The sequence below is a fragment of the Heterocephalus glaber genome, unplaced genomic scaffold (genome assembly GCF_053883595.1).
Source record: "Heterocephalus glaber isolate CG9 unplaced genomic scaffold, H.glaber_assembly_v1.0 deba00000613, whole genome shotgun sequence".
Lineage (NCBI taxonomy): Eukaryota > Metazoa > Chordata > Mammalia > Rodentia > Bathyergidae > Heterocephalus > Heterocephalus glaber.
The window spans coordinates 539841-560865 of NW_028258152.1; the positions used below are offsets into that span (position 1 = coordinate 539841).

Here is a 21025-nt window from a genome sequence, read left to right on the forward strand (position 1 = left end):
TGGGAAACTTCAGAAAAGAAATGAAAATTAAAAGAAAGGCTTAAATAGAAATATTCTTATAAAAGGGCACAGAGGACCAAGGTCCCCAGTCGCACGGAACACACGCTGAATCAGCCTGCTACAGACAGGCAGGTCTGTGAATACCCTACCAAGGTCCTGAGTCACTCGGAAGATGCCTAATCACCCCGCTGCAGACAGGCAGGTCTGCCCATGCCCTACCGAGGTCCTGAGTTGCACAGAACATGCCAAATCAGCCCGCTGCAGACAGGCAGGTCTGTGCACGCGCTACCAAGGTCCTGAGTCACGCGGAAGACACCGAATCACCCCACTGCAGACAGGCAGCCACCTGATTCCACACTACAAAGATGCAGAGGACACCAGACCACCAGACCAAGGTACTGAGTCCCACTGTTCCCGGCCCAGAGGTAGGGGCTTCTGAGCCAGCGTCCCACTGCTTCTGGTCCAGAGGAAGGGGTTTCCCAGCCACCATCCCTCCGGCTGCTCCCAGCCCACAGGAAAGGGCTTTTGGGTCACCAACCCTACAGCTGCTCGCGGCCCCTGTCCCACCTCACCCAGCTCAGAGGAGGTAATCCGTACAGGCGCTAACAGCCCCCCACCCCAGTCGAAATGAGAAAACACAAAAATAAGTCTCAAAACCAGACTTCCAGATCACCTACAGCAACCCCAAAGGGAAATGAGATGGAACACTCTGATACTCAACCACCTGGACCCACTGAACTGGCAACAAAAGGGGAATTTCTCAGATAACAGGAGAAATTGTGCCCCTAGTGCAAGACATGATTAATAAATCTAGAGAGGAGCTCAGGAACATGATGGAATCCCAACATAATAAACAAATGGAATCCATAAAACAGATGCAAATAGATTTCCAGGACATGAAAAACTCCATTGAAAGTCTACACAGCACAATGAGCCAATGTGAGGACAGAATTTCAGGTATAGAAGATAAGATTGCAATTAGTGGCCAGGAAAAGAAAAATTGCTTCAAAATTATAAGGGAACCTGAGAAATCAATCCAGCAGCTGCTAGATGATGCAAAGAAGAATAACATAAGACTGATTGGGCTCAATGAAGAAACAGGAGAGAGTGGAGATGACATAAAAAATCTCTTCACAGAAATAATGGCAGAAAACTTCCCAAGCAGGGAAAAAGAGCTTGACATACAGATAAGTGAGGCATATAGGACTCCAAATAGCCTTGATCAAAAACAATCTACACATAGGCATATAATTGTTAAGATTCCAGAAACACAACAGAAGAACAAAGTTCTCCAAGCAGTCAGAGAAAAGAAACAAATCACATACAAAGGAAAGCCCATCAGAATCACAGCAGACTTCTCAACACAAACCATCAAGGCAAGAAGAGCTTGGAGTGACATATTCCAAGCCCTAAAAGAAAACAGCCTCCAACCCAGATTGATGGACCCTGCAAAACTATCTTTCAAAATGGATGGAGAAATAAGATACTTTCATGACAAAGATCACCTTAGGAACTTCGTGAATACCAAACTAGCACTTCAAAGAATTTTACACAATATCCTAGGAAGAGACATTGAGGATCAAAACCCCAGGAAGCAAAGCAGTATGAACCCATCTGGCATAACAAGAAATTAAATGTAAAGGGGGAGAACCCCAAAAAAAGAAAAAGTCATGGCAATGACAAGTCGATATGTTTCAGTTATAACCATCAATGTTAATGGTCTCAATTCACCAATCAAAAGAAATAGACTGGCAGAATGGGTCAAGAAGCAAAATCCAACAATATGCTGCATACAAGAAACACACTTAATTCAAAAGGAAACTCATAGACTGAAAGTTAAAGGGTGAAAACAATACTTCATGTGACAGGAACCCGAAAAAAAGCAGAAGTAGCTATCCTCTTGGCAGATCAAGTAGATTTCAAACCAACACTGATTAAGAGAGATGAAGAAGGACACTACATCCTTGTAAAGGGAAGAATCCAAGAGGAAGAGATGACAATCATAAATATCTATGCACCAAGCACTAGTGCACCCAACTATATAAAACAAATACTAACGGACATGAAAAGTCATATATGCACTAATACAATTGTAGTGGGGGACCTCAACACCCCACTGTCACAAATAGATAGATCAACTAGACAAAAAATAAGTAATGAAATACTAGAACTCAATCGAACTCTTGAACAAATGAACTTAACAGATGTTTACAGAGTCTTCCACCCCACAAAATCAGAATACACATTCTTCTCAGCTGCACATGGGTCATTCTCCAAAATAGACCACATACTCACACATAGAACATGTTTAAGTAAGTGCAAAGGAACTGAAATTGTCCCCTGTACATTATCAGACCATAGTGTGATAAAATTGGAGATCCATAGGCAAAGAAACTCAAAAAATTTCATAAGCACTTGGAAATTGAACAACACACTTCTGAATAACCAATGGGTCACAGAGGAAATTAAAGAAGAAATCAGACAGTTCCTTCAATTAAATGACAATGACAATACAACATACCAGAATCTATGGGACACAATGAAAGCTGTCTTACGAGGGAAATTCATAGCAGTGAATACACATATTAGGAAAACAGAACGAGCCCAATTAAACAACCTGATGCTGAACCTCAAGCTTCTAGAAAAAGAAGAGCAGGACAACCCCAAAGCTCATACAAGGGAGCAAATTATAAAGATCAGAGGAGAAATCAATGCAATGGAGACTAAGAGAATGATACAAAAAAATCAATGAAGCCAAGAGTTGGTTCTTCAAAAGAATCAACAAAATTGACAAACCTTTAGCCTACCTTGTCAGAAAAAGGAAAGGAAAGGCCCAAATCCATGCAATTAGGAATGAAAAGGGTGAAATTACAACAGACCCAGCAGAAATCCAGAGGATCATCAATACCTACTTCCAAAACCTATACGCCAATAAGATGGAAAACACAGAAGAAATGGAAAGATTCCTAGATACATATGAATGACCAAAGTTGAATGAAGAAGATCTAAAAATTCTGAACAACCCAATATCAACCAATGAAATTGAAAATGAAATTAAAAACTTATCACCTAAGAAAAGCCCGGGCCCTGATGGCTTCACTGCTGAATTCTACAAGACATTTAGAGAGGAACTGCTGCCACTACTGTTTAAACTCTTCCATGAAATTGAAAGGGAAGCAATACTCCCAAATTCATTCCTGGAAGCAAGCATCACCTTGATCCCCAAAGCAGAGAAAGACCCAACTGAAAAAGAGAACTATAGGCCAATCTCACTAATGAACATAGATGCAAAAATCCTTAATAAGATACTGGCAAACAGAATGCAGAAGATCATCAAGAAGATCATACACCCTGATCAAGTGGGATTCATCCCAGGGATGCAGGGATGGTTCAATATATGAAAATCAATTAATGTAATGCACTATATCAATACAGCCAAGGACAAAAACCATATGATTATCTCCACAGATGCAGAAAAAGCATTTGACAAAATCCAACATGCATTTATGATTAAAAACCCTACAAAAAATTGGAATAGATGGTCTCTACCTCAAACTGATAGAAGCCATCTATGAAAAACCAACAGCCAATATCATACTAAATGGTCAAAAACTGAAATCCTTCACACTCAAATCAGGAACAAGACAAGGATGTCCACTATCGCCTCTCTTGTTCAATATAGTTCTGGAAACATTAGCCACGGCAATTAGACAAGGGAAAGAAATAAAAGGAATAAAGATAGGAAATGAAGAAGTCAAATTGTCATTATTTGCAGATGACAAGATACTCTATATAGAAGACCCCAAGAACTCCACCGAAAGTCTTCTAGACTTAATAACCAAATTCAGTAAAGTAGCTGGTTACAAGGTCAACACACAAAAATCAATAGCTTTCCTCTACACCAATGACACACTCACTGAGAGAGAAATAGGACAAATAATTCCTTTCACAGTAGCATCCAAAAAACTGAAATACCTAGGAATCATCCTAATGAAAGAAATCAAAGACCTCTTCTCTGAAAACTATGACACTCTGAAAAGAGAGATTGAAGATGATATCAGAAAATGGACAGACATCCCCTGCTCCTGAGTAGGAAGGATTAATATAGTGAAAATGGCCATACTTCCAAAACTGCTATATAGATTTAATGCAATTCCAATTGAGATCCCAGCAGCATGCTTCATGGACCTTGAGAAAATAATCCAAAAATTCATTTGGAGCAAGAAGAGACCCAGAAGAGCAAAAGCAATTCTAGGTAACAGAGACAAGGCAGGGGGTATCACAATCCCCAACCTGCAACTCTACTACAAAGCTACTGTGATAAAAACAGCATGGTACTGGCAAAGAAACAGACTTGAGGACCAGTGGAACAGATTAGAAGATGCAGAAACAATGCCAGACACACTCAGCCATCTCATCTTCGATAAAGGAGCCAAACACCCTCACTGGAGGAAAGATAGCCTGTTTAATAAATGGTGCTGGAAAAATTGGGCTTCAACTTGCCAAAGATTAAAACTAGACCTATATCTCTCACCATGCACTAAACTAAAATCAATGGATTAAAGATCTAAATATTAAAATAGAAACTCTGAACCAGTTGGAACAGAGGTTAGGTAGAACCCTTGAAGATATCGGTGTAGGAAAAGATTTTATGAACAAAACCTCAGTTGCCCATGAACTAGCACAAACAATCAACAAGTGGGATCTCTTCTTATTAAAAAGCTTCTGCACAGCAAGAGAAACCACCAGCAGTGTGAAGAGACAACCCACAATGTGGGAAAAAATCTTCACCTGCTCTTCCTCAGACAAAGGTCTACTATCTCGAATCTATAAAGAACTTAAAAAGATCAGACCTCCCAAATTTAAAGACCCAATCCAAAAATGGGCATCTGAAATGAACAGACATTTCTCAAAGAAGTAGAAATAGCAAATAAATACATGAAAAAATGCTCAACATCACTGGTCATTCGAGAGATGCAAATGAAAACAACGCTGAGATTCCACTTCACTCCAGAAAGAATGGCTGCTATCATGAAATCAACCAATAACCAATGCTGGCGGGGCTGTGGGGAAAGAGGAACCCTGCTCCACTGCTGGTGGGAGTGTAGACTGGTGCAGCCACTGTGGAAATCAGTATGGAGATACCTCAAAGAACTAGGACTGGAAGTCCCATTTGACACTGCTATTCCCCTGCTGGGGATCTTCCCCAAAGAATTAAAAGAATCATACCACAGTGATATAGGTGTGCCCATGTTCATAGCAGTGCAGTTTGTAATAGCTAAAACTTGGAAACAGCCCAAATGCCCATCAACTGGAGACTGGATAAAGAAAATGTGGGGTTTTTTTAATAAAATGGAGTACTACTCAGCCATAAAAAATGAGAAATTAAGAGACATTTATAGCTAAGTGGATGCACATTGAGGGAATACTCTTAAGTGAAATAAATAGGACACACATGTGTAAATACCGAATAGTTTCTCTGGTATGAGAAACTGAAAGTGTAAATAAGGACTAAATGTATAATAGGTAATGTGAAATAGGAAGAAAAGGGGCAAAGGGGAAGGAAGTGGGAGGGCTAGGGGAAAGGATAGAAGGGAATGGGATTAATATGAGAAAATGGGAAAATAGGAACAAAATCTTTGTAAATAGGGAGGACTGGAGGGGTTGAAGGGAGGGCTGGGCAAGGGTGAAAAATAAGAACCAAGAGAGACTATGTAAAGGTGCAAATTTCCAATGATGAATGTCATTATGTTGTATACCTAAAATGTACCAATTATTAGAATGAATAATTGATAATGCAAAATAGGAAGAAAAGGTCCAAAGGGGTAGGGGTAGTGGGAGGGGCAGGGGAAAGGAAAGAAGGGAGAGGAAAAAATGATGAGAAATGGAAAAAATGGAAATAAAGTCTTTGTAAATAGGGAAGGGTGGAGGGCATGAAGGGAGGGCTAGGAATGGGGAAAAAATAAGAACCAAGATGCATTATGTAAAGGTAAATTCCCAATGAGAAATGTAATTGTGTTGTATACCTACAATGTACCAATAAAAGAATTTAATACAAAAAAAAAGGCACAGATATGAAATATAAGAGATGAAGAACACCACTAATGTGTCCTCAGGAGACTTTACATAGCAGTGTAAAGAACAAACCTTGAAGAAAGTTCAAGATAAATCATCCAAAACAAAACACTATTGTTCATAAACATGCATACAAATATACTTGCCAAATTATTAGCAAGTCAAATTCAGCAGTACATAAAAAAGGAAAAGACATCATGACTAAGTCAGAAATGCAAGGTTGGTTTGACACTTGACATTCAATCTAATTTATTATTAGATGAATGAATTCATCAATAGACTTAAGAAAAATATATGATGATCTTTATAGGTGCAGAAAAATCATTTGACAAAATTTTAAATCTAAAATTTAAAATAAAAATCATAATTTTTAAAAAATATCTCTTAGCAAAGTAGAAATTGAAGATTTAAATTTTGCCAAAGAGAATCTATAATATCTCTGTAGCTAATATCATATCTCATAGTGAAGACCTGAATGTTTTCAGCATTAAGATGAGTAGCAAAGCAAGAATATATTCTTTCATGACTCCTTTTAACATCACACTATGCTCTAGCTAGTCTCATAAGGCAAGAAAAAATAATAGGAAACATGTAGATTAAAAAGGAGGGCCAGGGATTTAGCTCAGTGGTGCCACCACTTGCCCCAGAAGCACAAGGTCCTGAGTTTGATCCCCATTACAAAAAAAAAAGGAAGAAATAAAATTGTTTCTATAGATGACATGGCTGTCAACAAAGAAAAACTCTGAGCCAGAGATTTAGCTCAGTGGTTTCGCCACCTGCTGCACAAGCACAAGGACCCGAGTTCGATCCCTGGTACCAAAAAAAAAAGAATGAATCCTTCGGGCTGGGGATTTAGCTCAGTGGTTTTGTCGCCTGCTGTGCAAGCTCAAGGACCTGAGTTTGATCCCCCGTACCAAAAAAAAAAAAAAAAGAAAAACTCTGAGTCTACAAAAAAAGCTTCCAGCACTAATACATGAGCTCTAAAATATTAAAATTCAAAAAATAAAAATTAGAAAATGAAATCAGAAACATAGTACTTTTTACCATTACAACAAAAACATGGAATTCTTATGTCAATATTTAACAAAATATGAAGAATATCTGAATCACAAATTAAAATATATTGATGACAGAAGTCAAAGGAGATAGGCTGAAATAAATCAAGATATTTAGGGAATGGGAAACTCAATTTGCTAAGTTGTCAATTCTCCCTCAACCTTCTGGTAGGCTATTTTTGTTGAAATTGATAAACTGATTGTCTTCTTATCATGGTAAACAAACGAATAACCCAAAAACCAAGGAATAGCCAAAACAATTTTTGAAAAATAAATAACTTGTAAAACTATCTCTATTTGATTTCAAACTTAATATAAATCTATAATACTTGAGGTAGTATACAATACTGGGAAAATGATACAAATATATATCAATAGAACAGAATTAAGATTTTAGAAATAGATTTTCACATATATTGTCAATTACTTTTTGCTATAAGAACCAAAGGAATTAGAAGGAAAAATATTTTCATCAGTACATAGTCTTGGAACAATTTGACATTTATATGTAAATAAGTGAATTTGACCCTTCCCCTGTACCATATACAAATATTGACTAAAAATCTGATCATACACCTAAATGTCAAATCTACATATGTAAAATTATTACCAAAAAGTCTACTAGAAAAAGACTCTAGTAGGCAAATACTCTTATATAGAACAAAAAACAAACAAAAATCATTTCCACAATTGATTAAATGGACATTATAAAATGAAAACTTTGTTCTTCAAAAAACAATGTTAAAAACATAAAAACATAAACTTGGAGAAAATATTTGCAAAGCACATAACTGAAACAAGACTGGTATCCAGAACATAAAAATAAGTCAAAAATCAACAATAAGAAAACAACAATCCAATTTTAAAATACTAGGGGAAATATTTGAATAGATTCTTCACCAAAAAGCATACACAGATGGCAAATAGATACATGCAACAATGCTTAGTATTACTAGTCTTCAGGGAAATGTAAGCTGAAAGTACAATGAGATTTCACTATAAAAACATTGCAGTAGCAAAAAGAACAAAAAACAGAGCAATAAACAAATAAGCCAAATTTGTGCTGATAAGAATAGGTAGAGCAAATAATTATAATTTAACTTCTTTCTTTCCTAAACTTATTCCTCTTATTTCTTTCTCTTATCTAATTGCTCTGGCTAATGTTTCCAGAACTATATTGAACAAGAGTGATGACAGTGGACATCCTTGTCTTGTTCCTGATTTTAGAATGAAAGCTTTTAGTTTTTGTCCGTTTAGCATGATGTTGGCTGTTGGTTTGTTGTGGATGGCTTTTATCAGACTGAGATAAAGACCATTTATTCCAATTTTCTCTAGTGTTTTTATCATGAATGGTTGTTGGACTTTGTTAACTTTGCATCTATTGAGATGATCATGTGATTTTTGTCTTTGGATCTGTTGACATGGTGTATTACATTTATTGATTTGCCTATGTTGAACCATCCTTGCACCCCTGGGATGAATCCTACTTGATCATAATGTATAATCCTCTTGATGATTTGCTGCATTCTGTTTGCCAGTATCTTATTGAGGATTTTTTTGCATCTATGTTCACTAGGGAGATTGGCCTGTAGTTCTCTTTTTTGGTTGGGTCCTTCTCTGGTTTTGGTATCAGGGTGATACTGTGCAGACTGGTGCAACCACTGTGGAAATCAGTGTGGAGATTCCTCAAAAAACTAGGATTAGAGGTCCCATTTGACCCCACTGTCACTATCCCTCTTCTGGGAATCTTCCCAAAAGAATTAAAAGCATCATACCACAGTGATATATGCGCACCCATGTTTATAGCAACACAGTTTGTAGTAGGTCAGTCTTGGAAACAACCCAAATGCCCATCAGCAGATGAATGGATAAAAAAGATGTGGGTTTTCTATACAATGTAGTATTATTACTCAGCCATAAAGAAGGATAAACTTGAGACACTTATAGCTAAATGGATGCACCTGAAGCTGTACTCTTAAGTGAAATAAATCAGATACACATGTGTAAATATCATACAGTTTCTCTGGTGTAAGAAACTGAAAGTGTAAATAGGGACCAAAATATATAATAAATGATGTGAAATAAGAAAAAATTGTTCAAAAGGAAGGGAAAACTAGAGAGGGCAGAAGGGGAAAGAAGGAAGGAAAAAGAGAAAAGAAGGAAAAAATAGAAACAAGGTTTTCATAAATAGGGAGGGGAAGAGGGGTTGAAGGGAGGGGAGAGGAGTGGGAAAAAAAGAGGAATCAAAATACATCGTGTACAGGTACAAATTCCCTATGATGAATGTGATCATTATGTATATCTAAATAGCACCGAAAAAATTACAATTGAAAAAAAAATAAGAGCAACTAGAACTCTCATACACACTGCTGGTAAGAATATGAGTTGGTACAGATATTTTGGAAATAATTTTGAAGTTTCTTATAAAGTTAAAAATATATTTTAAAAACACGAGCAATTCCATTCCAAGCTATTTACCTAAAGAAATGAAAATCTATGTCCATGTAAAGGATTACAATGACTTTATTCAATATTATATTCAATGTCCAAATGTTTTTAATTCAAAAAATTTGTAGTACATCAACAGAATGAAATGCTATCTATCTAAGGAATAATTTGCTGATTTGCAGAGCACCATGGGTTAAGTTGCACTAAAATATTGGACCATATTAAATGAAAGAAGCCAGATTCAAAGGCCACAAAGTATATGACTGCATTCACTGTCTCTGACAAATTCTAAAAGCTAAACTGGTAGGGACAGCAGGCAGATAAACAGTTATCAGAGGGTGGGGCATTGGAGGAGGGAATTGAATAGAAAGGAGAATGAGGAAACTCAGTGGGTTGATAGCAATTCTCTACAGTTTGAATGTAGTGTGATTACATTACCACGACCAAATGTCAAAACTCATAGACCTTTGCATGAGTGAGTTTTACCATGTGCACATTAATAAAACTTCCTTAAAATTATAGACCTAATTAAATAGAGAAAAATAATAAATATAAATGTGAATATAAGTTCTCTAATTGTACATCTCCTATGGAATAGAGTCTATGGAACATATTCTAAGGACAAAAAGAAATGAAACACAATTTTCTATATAGTCTAGGATAACCTAAACACATAGGATAACCTACACTAAACAAAATAGTTTCATAATTCAATACCAATTTTGCTTTAAATACAAAGCATTCTGTTTTTAAGATTTAAAATGTAAGACAAAAGAGGTATAAATATAAAATTAAAGAAAGTAAATAGTCTTGCAATATTAATTTTAATTATAGTTAAAGTTTAGTCCATAATTTTCTTCCTTCTAGCACTGGTCTACCTAAAGCAGCTAGAAATAACAGCACCATGGTTTGTTACAGTAATAGCTAATTCCAGGCCTGAAACAAGGAAAATAAAAGGGAACATGTAGCATAGGAGTACAAGTGCTCAGAGGCTAAAGGCATGATGTGAAAATGTACAGGAGCCTTCTTGAAGTCACTCACATCAACTACGTTTAGAATATTTGGATGTCACAAGAACAATGACAGTGATGAATTGTAAAACTCACTTTTAGAAAGTAAGCTCATAATAATAGAGAAAGAATAGGATGGAGAATAAGAAAATTTTGTAGCAGAATACCAGATAACAATGAAGGCTTTACTAAAGGAAATTGTAAAAACTACCATTTTGCACTCTCCAATAATTGTATCAAGCGAGGCTCATTAAAGGATCTTGAAAATATAAGCTAAAGGGTCAAGAAACAGATTTGTCCCACAGTCCAGATACTCTGCCACAGATTATTCATTAATCTCAAAGGACAAACCTCCCTCACAATGGAGAAATCACTGTGGTCATCACTGTAACCAATTAACCAAATCTACCACCACTACTGGTGGGACAGTCTAACCTTGCATACGTGAAGCACAACCCACTTTAATGTAGTAGTGTCCTCAGAGCACATCTAACCTGAACTCAACAGTGAAAACTCCATCAAGTAACTCCGGATTGTGGAAGAGTCCCTAAGAAAGTGAGCCTGGACTCTTCAGAAGACACAGTGTCCTGAGGGCAATAACAGAATGTGGGGGACCTAGTCTCGAATGGGAGGAACTCAAAAGATAACACAAGCACACACAGTGGACCAACCCTGTGTCGAATGCATCAACCTTGCTCGAATCCTATGTCACAAAAGTAAATGGAACAAAAGGCATTTGGGAAACAATTGGGGAAATTTAATATGGACTTCCTGTGAAATGGAGATAAATTTGGGAGTGTGGGGTAACGGTGCTGGGGTTGTGTCCTTCTTCCTAGGAGATGTTGATAAGGTGCACAGAGGCGAAGGGTCAGCGCGTCTCCAATTTATTTGTAAAGGATTCAGCAAAAATACATACATAAGAGTGAATGAGGGAAAATACGGTAAAATGTGAACAGATAAATCTAGATGGACATTTTTTAATGTGCTGGTCTTTACCTTTATGTGAATTTGGAAACTTTCAAAATAAAAAGTTTGAACAATGACCAAAAAAAATCCAGACCTGATTAGACAGAAGTAAAGGCTGAACAATATGTTGGCTCAACAGTGAACAACACATTCATGTTGGGAGACAGAAGTTAGTAACTGAGGTCGCTGATTTGTTGGGAACTTTGTTACTGCTGGGAAAACCCAGAGCACTGATTTCCAGGCCAAGGGTTCCATTGCTCAAGGCTGGAGCAGGGACCCTGCATTTTTCCCAACTGGAAATCAAAAATATGCATGCACTACTGAAACATTGTGAGCAGTCTTTGCAAAGGCCAAAGAATTATTAGTTTTAATTCCAGCTAAACCGCTGGCAAAAAATGGGTGGCTCCCCTCAAATTCCTTGGGAATGGTTGGAAAGCGCAGGATTCCTTGGAAACTTGCAGCGGGATTCTAGAGAGTTGATTGGAGAAGTCATTTTCATGGCATTAATTAGCCTAAACAAATAACCATTTATCATCATTTATGATTACTTAATCATTAGTGTCACATCTCGACACGTTTATTTGCAAGAGGACTCCAGGACCTAGCATGAAATTCTCTTGCTTTTTATTTATTGATAGGTATTTAGGAAACCATGAGGTTTTTTACTTCTGCTAGATGTTTTATGGAGAGTTAGATGTTCTTCAAAGAATACTGTGTGGGAAAGAGAGCACAGCTGGACAGAGAGATGAAAATAGCAAGTTTTTGAATTAAACAAATAAAGGAAGTTCTCCAAGCCGTGCATGTACTAAGCTGCTGTCTCAATCAAAGGATTTCCTAATTGCAAGAGTATGCTTTTAATATTCAATTTTAATGAGATTCAAGCCAGGCTTTTTGTTGCTCAATCTTTTTAACCAGGTGCCAAAAATCAGGCCAAATGTATGGAAGTAGATTCTTCTTCTATGAACTGCTACAAGAGCTTTGATGTTTATGCCAAGGAGAAGGAATCTAGGTTGATTACTTTATTATTTTCTCTTTCAAAAGACCATCCCTTTGGTACAGAGCATTCTTCCTGATTTATCCATCTCGGAAGGACGCCATGAACTTGGCTTTCCAAAGCTACTTATTACAAATCCCTTCCTTTTTTTGGTCAGTCTTAAGAATCACACAGATTCTTACACAACGAAATAATTAACTTTTGCTTTTCTCTAGAAAAAAAGCAGTTTTATGATAATACAAATTTATTGTATATTGGCATTATCTGTTAACATTTCCTTTAAAAAAGCAACAAAGCTAAAACTTTGTCCCTTTCATACCAGAGTTCATAATTGAAAAATAAATCTGTTTCCCAACCCACCTAACGTTTCCTCTGAAAAACCTTCCCAGTGTGGTGCCTATTGTTCTTAAGGCTTAATTACATAATTTAAAAATAAAACTAGAATTCCTATGAAAATTCACGTAAGTACCTCCATGCATAACAGTTTTTATGAGTTACTGCATATAGCACCCCATTCATGCTAGCGCTCAGTGCAAACGTCTTAATTCAACAGTCTGAATTTTCTTCAGACCTTGAGCCCTCCTGATTAATTTCTGAATCCTGGTGACACTGTCCTAAAAGAGGGAAAAAAGTAATCACTCTGATGTAATTCCAGATAAGACAAGCACAGGTTTTAAAGTGCTTGTTTGGCATATGGATTGGAATTTAAGACATCCTATATATAAAATTCTTACACAGCAATTGCGAAGTTACTCATGGACCCAGGCAGTAGAAAAACACTTTTGTTTTTGATACTTCTGCAAGGTAAATTTCATTATTCCCCCATTGAGTGTTATAGAGGGTAGTCACGCAGCGCCCACCATCATCAATTGTAAAACGAATACTAGATGTGTTGTTTATTTTATACATAGGTACAGCCAACCAAATATGCTAAACCACTTACAGCATTTTATTGACACTGGCGAGAAACAACAATTTAGAAAAGCAAATGACGCAGACTGCACGGTGTAGGACGCTCAAGGTTTCTCCCCCACTATAACCACCACCAAGGTTTCTTTAGAAAACTTCTTTCAACATTGAAAACATGTCAAAAATTTAGAAAGCAACAAACAATCAGGTATGGTTTTTCTCCTACAGTTATAATTTGGTTTTGTGCCAACCTTTAACAGTAGACTTCAGAGAGCCAGCCAGTTTTAGTCATTTAAAATATGAAGATCTATCTAGCAATGTACGTATGTATATGTGTGTGCATGTATGTATGTGTATGTATATTTCTTAGATCTTCAAGCCTGAACTAGTGAGCAGAAAGCATCTAGAAGTTTGTCCCCAGAAGTTTTATAATTACCACATTTCAAGACAATAAAGACAATACCATTTATATACTTGGTTTTGACAAGCACTATAGTTAAATTTATGTTATACATAGAATGATGAACTTAACCTCAGGCTTCAAGGACCCTGTATCAATAAATTTCCTTCAAAGGACAATGTCTACGTTTTAGAAAATATATGGTGGCATAGCATAGTACAATGATGTGATGATGATTCCAATATTTATCATTCTGCATCATAACTTCTCATCAGTTAACACTTGGTCCTGGCAGCAGCATTACACACTGAGCAGGAATATGGCCAACTAGTTTGTCCTGTTGTTCACTGTTTCGGAGACTTTGGACAAGTTCATTAACTTCCTGCTACCTCAGCTTCCTCATCTGCAAAACAAGGATCATTATACCTATTTCTCAAGTAGAACATATTAAGATCTGAATGAGCACAACTCATAGTACATAATGAACAATTATTAGTCACCTCTTCTTTTTAATTTTAGATTTTTTTTCTAGAGTAGTAGTTGACTTGGCTCATAACACCAATCTATTGTGTTATTCTGTTTCAAGAAGACCTTTCCTTAAGAAACTTTGATTTTTGCTGAACTCATCTGCCACCTGCCTAGGAAAAAAAAAATGATGCATACCTGCTAAGTAAGATTTTGGTATTCCCATAGATAAGATTATTCCTCACAATAATCATATGGTGCAAGAACTATGATTAATCCCATTCTATAGATAAACAAAGAAGCTAAAATCTTCCCTAAGATTTCATAAGCCATAAGTGGTGAAGGTAGCATTCAAATCTGAAAAATCTGATATTAGATAACAATCATCAACTTAGTATTTGTGAGGCTCTAGTTCAACTTATCTAAATTACATAGTAAAAGAAACGACAAAATGTAGAAGATGGAGAAAAGGAGCCATGTGTCTCAGGTTCACTTAAGGCAGAGAGAAAGATAGCAGTAAAGACTGCAGTTTGTGTTCTAGTACCTGAGGGCAACTGGGACAGCTGCTGACTCAAGAGCCTGTGTCTGATGGCTGAGAGCCAGCAGCAGTCACTTCCGTATGCACTGGCACACACTTCAGCCACATTGCTGGTCTGCTATCAATTTGATCCTGGAGTGTGAACACAAAAATCTAGGTTCACACAGCTAATATATCACACCCTAAGTGGGACACAAGTTATCACAGGGAGAGAGCAGTGGGCTTGTACAGGTACTGTGTATACTGCAATAAGTGGATCAACCAGGAGATTTTCAACCAAGTGTCAGCAATTAGTCTAGTGATCACTGTGGAGTGTGAGGTAGCCCTAATAGGTTGGGTTTATTAGCTCACCTCATGCTCATAAGAATTCCATAGGATAGTTCTAGGGTCAAGCCTGTTTTCTTGATGAAGAAGTCAAGGCATCAGGGCCTGAAACAACTGGCTTCACATCCCACAGGCAGCAGTGGATGTGGAGGGGTGGCATGGCCTGGCCTACCCAGGTGACATTCATGCACGCGAGGAAAACATTTGGCTCCTGACCCCTAAGTATAACAACATCACACACACACACACACACACACACACACACACACACACACCATCATGCACAATCACCCTTCACAAGGATTTGGGTAGTGTTACACTTAAAAACAGGTGGGGCTGAGGGCAGGCTATAATGGGGATTTACTGCTTAATGAGCCAGAGTTTCAGTTTTAGAAGACAGAGAAGTTCTGGAGTTGGATGGCAGTGATGGTTGCACAACAATGGGAATGTATTCACTGTCCGCTGAAGTGAACACATTAAAATGGTGGCAATGGTGAAAACAGCACATTTTGTGTTAGGTTTATTTTATCACAAGTTTTAAAGGTAAAGCCAAAGAAGAGAACTTGGGTTAGGATTATTCAACCAAAGTCTTAGTGGAGGCTGAGTCGCACCAGGTTACAGGAGGGGTAATGGGTGAATGATGTTCTACTACCTTGAAGACTGATTGGGCTGGTTTTATTTTTAGACTCCAAAAGTGGTGTTCATTGTCTGTTATTTTCCTGATAGAATACAGGATTAGGGTTCAAGTCCCCGGGAAATCCAGAAGCTCTAAAGGCAGAGAGTTTGTTTCCATTACACTCTGAATTTCTGTGGCTTGAAATGCAATTTTCACTGGATAATGATGGTCATTCTCCAGTGTGGCCTCCAGGCTGGGGTAGCCTCGTCACCTCTCGGTGTATTTTATAGGGAGAATGATAGATGTCCAGTACTGCCTGTGCTAGATCATTCTGAACTGCAGGACAACCTTCAAGTGAGAGCAGATTTTCAGATTTAGGAGATAATTTATGCCTACTAATATGTAAGATGGAAAAGAAAACAAAAGCTTTAGAAATAATAAAACTAAATTGAGCCATCGGAGCCTTCTGTCCATAAGGATTCCATCTCTCTATGAATCAAAACCTTACCCTCGAAGATTATGATATACCAACCAAGGTAAATAAAGCTATTATTTTTTTAGCAGAATGTCTCTTAGAAATATAAGTCCACATACCTGCTGTTTTTTAAACAAAACTCAATCTTAAAAATGGAAAATAAAATTTAATAGCACGTTATTACTTACAGTTGTCACTGGCAAAGCTTCTAGTCGCCTTAATTTTCAAACACCACCCAGAGTTGTTTTTCTTTCAAACTGGATTTTTCCCTGAAGACTTTATGAAGATCTCTAAGTGGAATTGCATGCCATCCTATGAAGAGCAAATTTAATTCTTTCAACTTCCAATCTGATTTTTTTAAAATGCTAACTTTGTAATTTTCCAGAAAGAAAAGGCTGTATAGTGTGATATTGGCACTGTGTTAACAGGATTCATGCTGTACATATTTGTATGTCCCTGTGTCTGAGGATTTTGCCCAAATTCTTCATCCCTGTATACCTAGGAACTTTACCTTTGGAAGCAAGTGCTATAGGATCTTTAATGATATTTACATTTTTATTCTCCAAAGCTGTTGCGGGTGATAATAATGCATGGAAATGAAAAAACAAAGAAAAATAAAGTTTGTATAAAATTCTTTGAAAGACCTGTTTCTAGAAGTCTCAGTGAACTTTCCTTTCATTTGTCCATTCAACAGATATACATTAGGCAACTTATGCAATGCACTGTTTTAGCCAATGGAAAAACAAGATTCAGTCCTGTCCTTGTAAAAATAACTTTCCAGTAGAGAAGTTTAAAATTTAACCAATTCCACTGCCCATTTAAGTAATAATTCTTTTAACTGTGAATGATTTCATTATCATTTAACTGCTTTAAAGAGAACTAGAGAATCCCTTGACAGTTTAACTAGAGGATTGACCTTGGAGAATGGGATGTTTAAACGTAGTACCACCCATAGCCCAAGCAAGAGCCATAGCCTTGAACTTCGAAACGGCCCAAACCTTTCACTGCAGACCACACTCAGTGCACCCTGAACCTCTCATTTCCTCTACAAAGTACCTCAAGCCTGGTTTTAAGTCCTGTGCAGACCTCTTCTCTGGGCCTGTCATCCCAAGGGAGACTAGAGACACTGACGTCCTCCACTGGGCTTCTTGGAGGTGGCCAGGAGGAGATGGCTGCAGTGTGCACGTGTATGGATTTAGACGTGCACAGGGGAATATTCACTACTCCTGCCTTCCCTTTACAGTGTGAGAAGGCATCAAATGTGGGAGAAAGAGATGGGATATTGGCCACCAACCAGGTCCTTATTCTTACACCACAGCACTCCTGGGTGGGACTCCAAGGAGTCTGAGGAGCCCAGATTCTCACCAGCTTTCTGAGCCTGCAGTTGCTGTCTTGCTTTGAGCCCTGAGCATGTTGAAGATGAGTGTCTTAGTTACTTTTCTCCTTGCTGAGATGAAATATCTGACACCCAAAGTTAAATGAGGAAGGGTTTATTGTGGCACACAGTTTGTAGAGGTTTCAGTCCATACTCAGCTGGCTCCATGGCAGAGTGGCATGGCAGAGTGGCATCACAGAGGAGAAACAGTTCATGGCAGGCAGAAGACAGCAAAGCAGAAGGTAGCAAGCAGCAAAGGACTAAAGCAGCAAGTGATGGCAGCAGCCCTCTTTCTGTCCCTTATTTCTATCCAGGCTACACCCTTAAGGCTGGTAGCACTCACATCCAGGGTGGGCCTTCCCATTATCCACACCCAGAACTATGTCAAAGCAATCAATCAGTGGACCAATTTAGTAATCACACACCCTTAATCCCTGCATGACATACTCTAGACCAAGCCACCTCTGAAAAGCCCCACTTATGACAGCATGAGGCTTTGCAGGGACATTTAGGCATAAGCCATAACAGTGAGCCTCTTGGATCTAGAATCGATGACATGAGTTGAAACTACCTGAGCAAGGGGAAGAGGAACATTTCACACAGAGGAACCCAAATGTGTGAAGGCTCTGACCAGTGAAGCAAACGAACTGAAAAGAAGCCACTGTGTCTGGGACCAGTCCTCCCTGTGGCTTGACAGAAGAGCTGTCCAGGGCAAGAGAAGAACAGCCTGCTCTGCAGAACATCCTTGGAAAGGGGCGTGATAAGTGCTTATGAATGAAAGCTCTCCATAGCAAACATTTGAGTGAGTATAAAAAATTACTGAAAAAAAAATAAAACAAGCAAAAAATTACTGAAAAGGTATATTGCTAAACTATTATTTCTATATAATCTCTACCAAAAATGAGAATTTTAAAAGTAATTTTCTTTCAAATACTAAATTATAAGAATCTCATGGTCTTAGTCCTTTCAGGCTGTTATAATAAAATACCTTAAATTGGGTGGCTTATAAGCAGTAGAAATGTATTTCTTACAGAGCTGGGGCCGGGAAGTCCAAGATGATTCAGTATCTGGTAATGCCTGCTCCTCATAATGGGCAACGTTTTACTGTGTCTTCAGGTGGTGGAAAGAGCAAACACTAACTCAGACATTGGGGGACTCATCCCATTCTTGAGGACTCAGCCTTCAAGGTTAAATCACCTCCAAAGATTCCCCCTCCTAATGCTAACTCCATGAGGGTTAAGATTTCAACATATGAATTTGGGGGAGACCTACACATTCAGATGATAGTACCCATTATCTGCATAATTCTATGAAGTACTGATAATCTTTCCTCATGTTTTCAAGTCTCTGCCCCAGAAAGCAGGCTCTGTTTTCCCAGCTCAGTTTTGACATTCAATAAATATTAACAACATTTATCTGTTTATTGACTTAACTCAGCTATAATTTCCTCAGCTTCAATATGGGAATAATAATAGTATAATGGAGATGTTGGGGGGATGAAATAAATTGATATATATATCAATTTTATGTATAAAAAATGTTTCAAACAGCACTAAGAATAGGGCACAAAATAGGACAATATAGGTCATGTACCTACAGGTGCTTCCAATTAGCATAAAAACAAATAAATAAGTAATTCTGTGATCAGTACGAGAAGAGCATCAGGTTCTAAAACTTTGGATAAAGGATTGGTTCATTCTGCCTCTAGAACAGGGGCAAGAACTGTGGTTTAGATATAGAATACTCCCCCAAAGCTCATGTGTTCAGAAGTGGAGCTTCAGAGAGATACCTGGATCATGGAGCACTATATTTATCAGTGGATGAATCCTAATTAACCAAAGGATTAATCCAGTAATTAATCCATATCTGCTGGATATACTGGCAGGAGGTGGACCTGGTCAGAAAAGTTTAAGAGGTGGGAGCCCTGGGGAGGTGACCAGGAAGAATGTACCTTCTTCCCAGGTTCATACCTCACTCTTTGTTTCCTTGGTGTCATGACATAAGCAGCTTCCTTCCACCAGGCCATTACTGCCTTGGAGCCAGCTAACCATGGACTGAAAATGTGAGTCAAAGTAAACCTCTCTTCCTTTAAGCTGTGGGTGTTAGATATTTTGTCCCAGTGATGAAGAGGTGACTAAGACAGCCATTTTCATTTCAGAAGAAATATTTGGTCTAGAGTCTAGTGTTGGGAGCCGAGCCTGTAGGAGCCAGGTTAGTGAGGAATGTGTATCCTGTGTTAAGGAGTCTGGACATTCTTTGGGAGGTACTATGGTTTGGATAAGTGTTCCCCAAACACTCGTGTGCTAAACATTTGGTAGGCAGTCAATGGCACTGAACTTTAAGAGATGGGACCCAGTGGGAAGAAGTTGGGTCATTAGGGGTGTATCCTTGAAGAGGCTAGTGGGAACCCAGTCTCTGCTTCCACTTATTGCTTCCCCGCTGGCATGGGGTGATCAGCTTTGTTCTGCTACACACTCCTACTGTGACGGTCTGCCATGCCAAAGGCCCAAAAGCAGCACAGCTAACTGGCCATGGATGGGAACCTCTGAAACAATCAGCTAATAAACCTTTCCTCCTTTTAAGTTTGTTACTCAGCTATTTGGTCACAGTAATGAAACACTGACTAACAGTATTTCTCCAAGTATTTCTGACTCAGAGTTTTTCAAAGTGTGGCCTTTGGGTATTAGAATCTTTTGGTGTATGTGTTGAAAACAAGGATCCCTGGGCCAGGGATTTAGCTCAGTGGTTCCGCTGCCTGCCTCGCAAGTGGAAGGACCCGAGTTTGATAACCGGTACCCCAAAAAACCAAGGATCCCTGTGCCTATGCCAAAACTAATGAACAGGAATATGGGGTCTGGGACATTTTAATAAGTATTCAAGGTGATTCTTGTTTATAGTTATAGTTGAGATATTATGAAGAGACAAAGGAGGCTTTTCAAGCATATAATCCGTACAGACAGCTTTGGGTTAGACAAGTAGCTGACTACATCCATGCTATTAAGAAAACCAAGAAGTTCCTCTTTCAGAAGAAAAATATGTATTCAGAAATGTGAATTTCCCCTGAAGAAAATAAATTAGTGTAAGACGCATGTTGGCTAGATATGTTAAACTAAGGAGGAAAAAATCTCGAAGCAAATATATTGTTGCCCGCAAAGTATATTCCTTCACTGTTCCCTAGGACTCTGACGTCCATGGGGAAAATGATAAAAATTCTTCAGAAATAACGAGGCTTTTAGTTTTTCCCTATTATGCAATAAAGGTCTCTAACCTAAATTAACTTCAAGATTTGCAGAACCCTATTTAGGTGACATGTCACGAAACAAAAACTGGTGTAAAAAACGGCAATGTTCAGATTTTTGAGTTAATGTCAATAAA

General features: G+C 38.1%; 1 long non-coding RNA gene across 1 annotated transcript in view; it reads right to left on the bottom strand.

Moving 5' to 3' along the window:
- Positions 1–21025, bottom strand: part of LOC147829447 (uncharacterized) — a 145831-nt gene that overhangs the window by 121031 nt on the left and 3775 nt on the right. The window contains exon 2 of the long non-coding RNA XR_015449062.1: positions 16464–16587. This is a non-coding gene — a long non-coding RNA (uncharacterized LOC147829447). The remainder of the gene's footprint in view (positions 1–16463; positions 16588–21025) is intronic.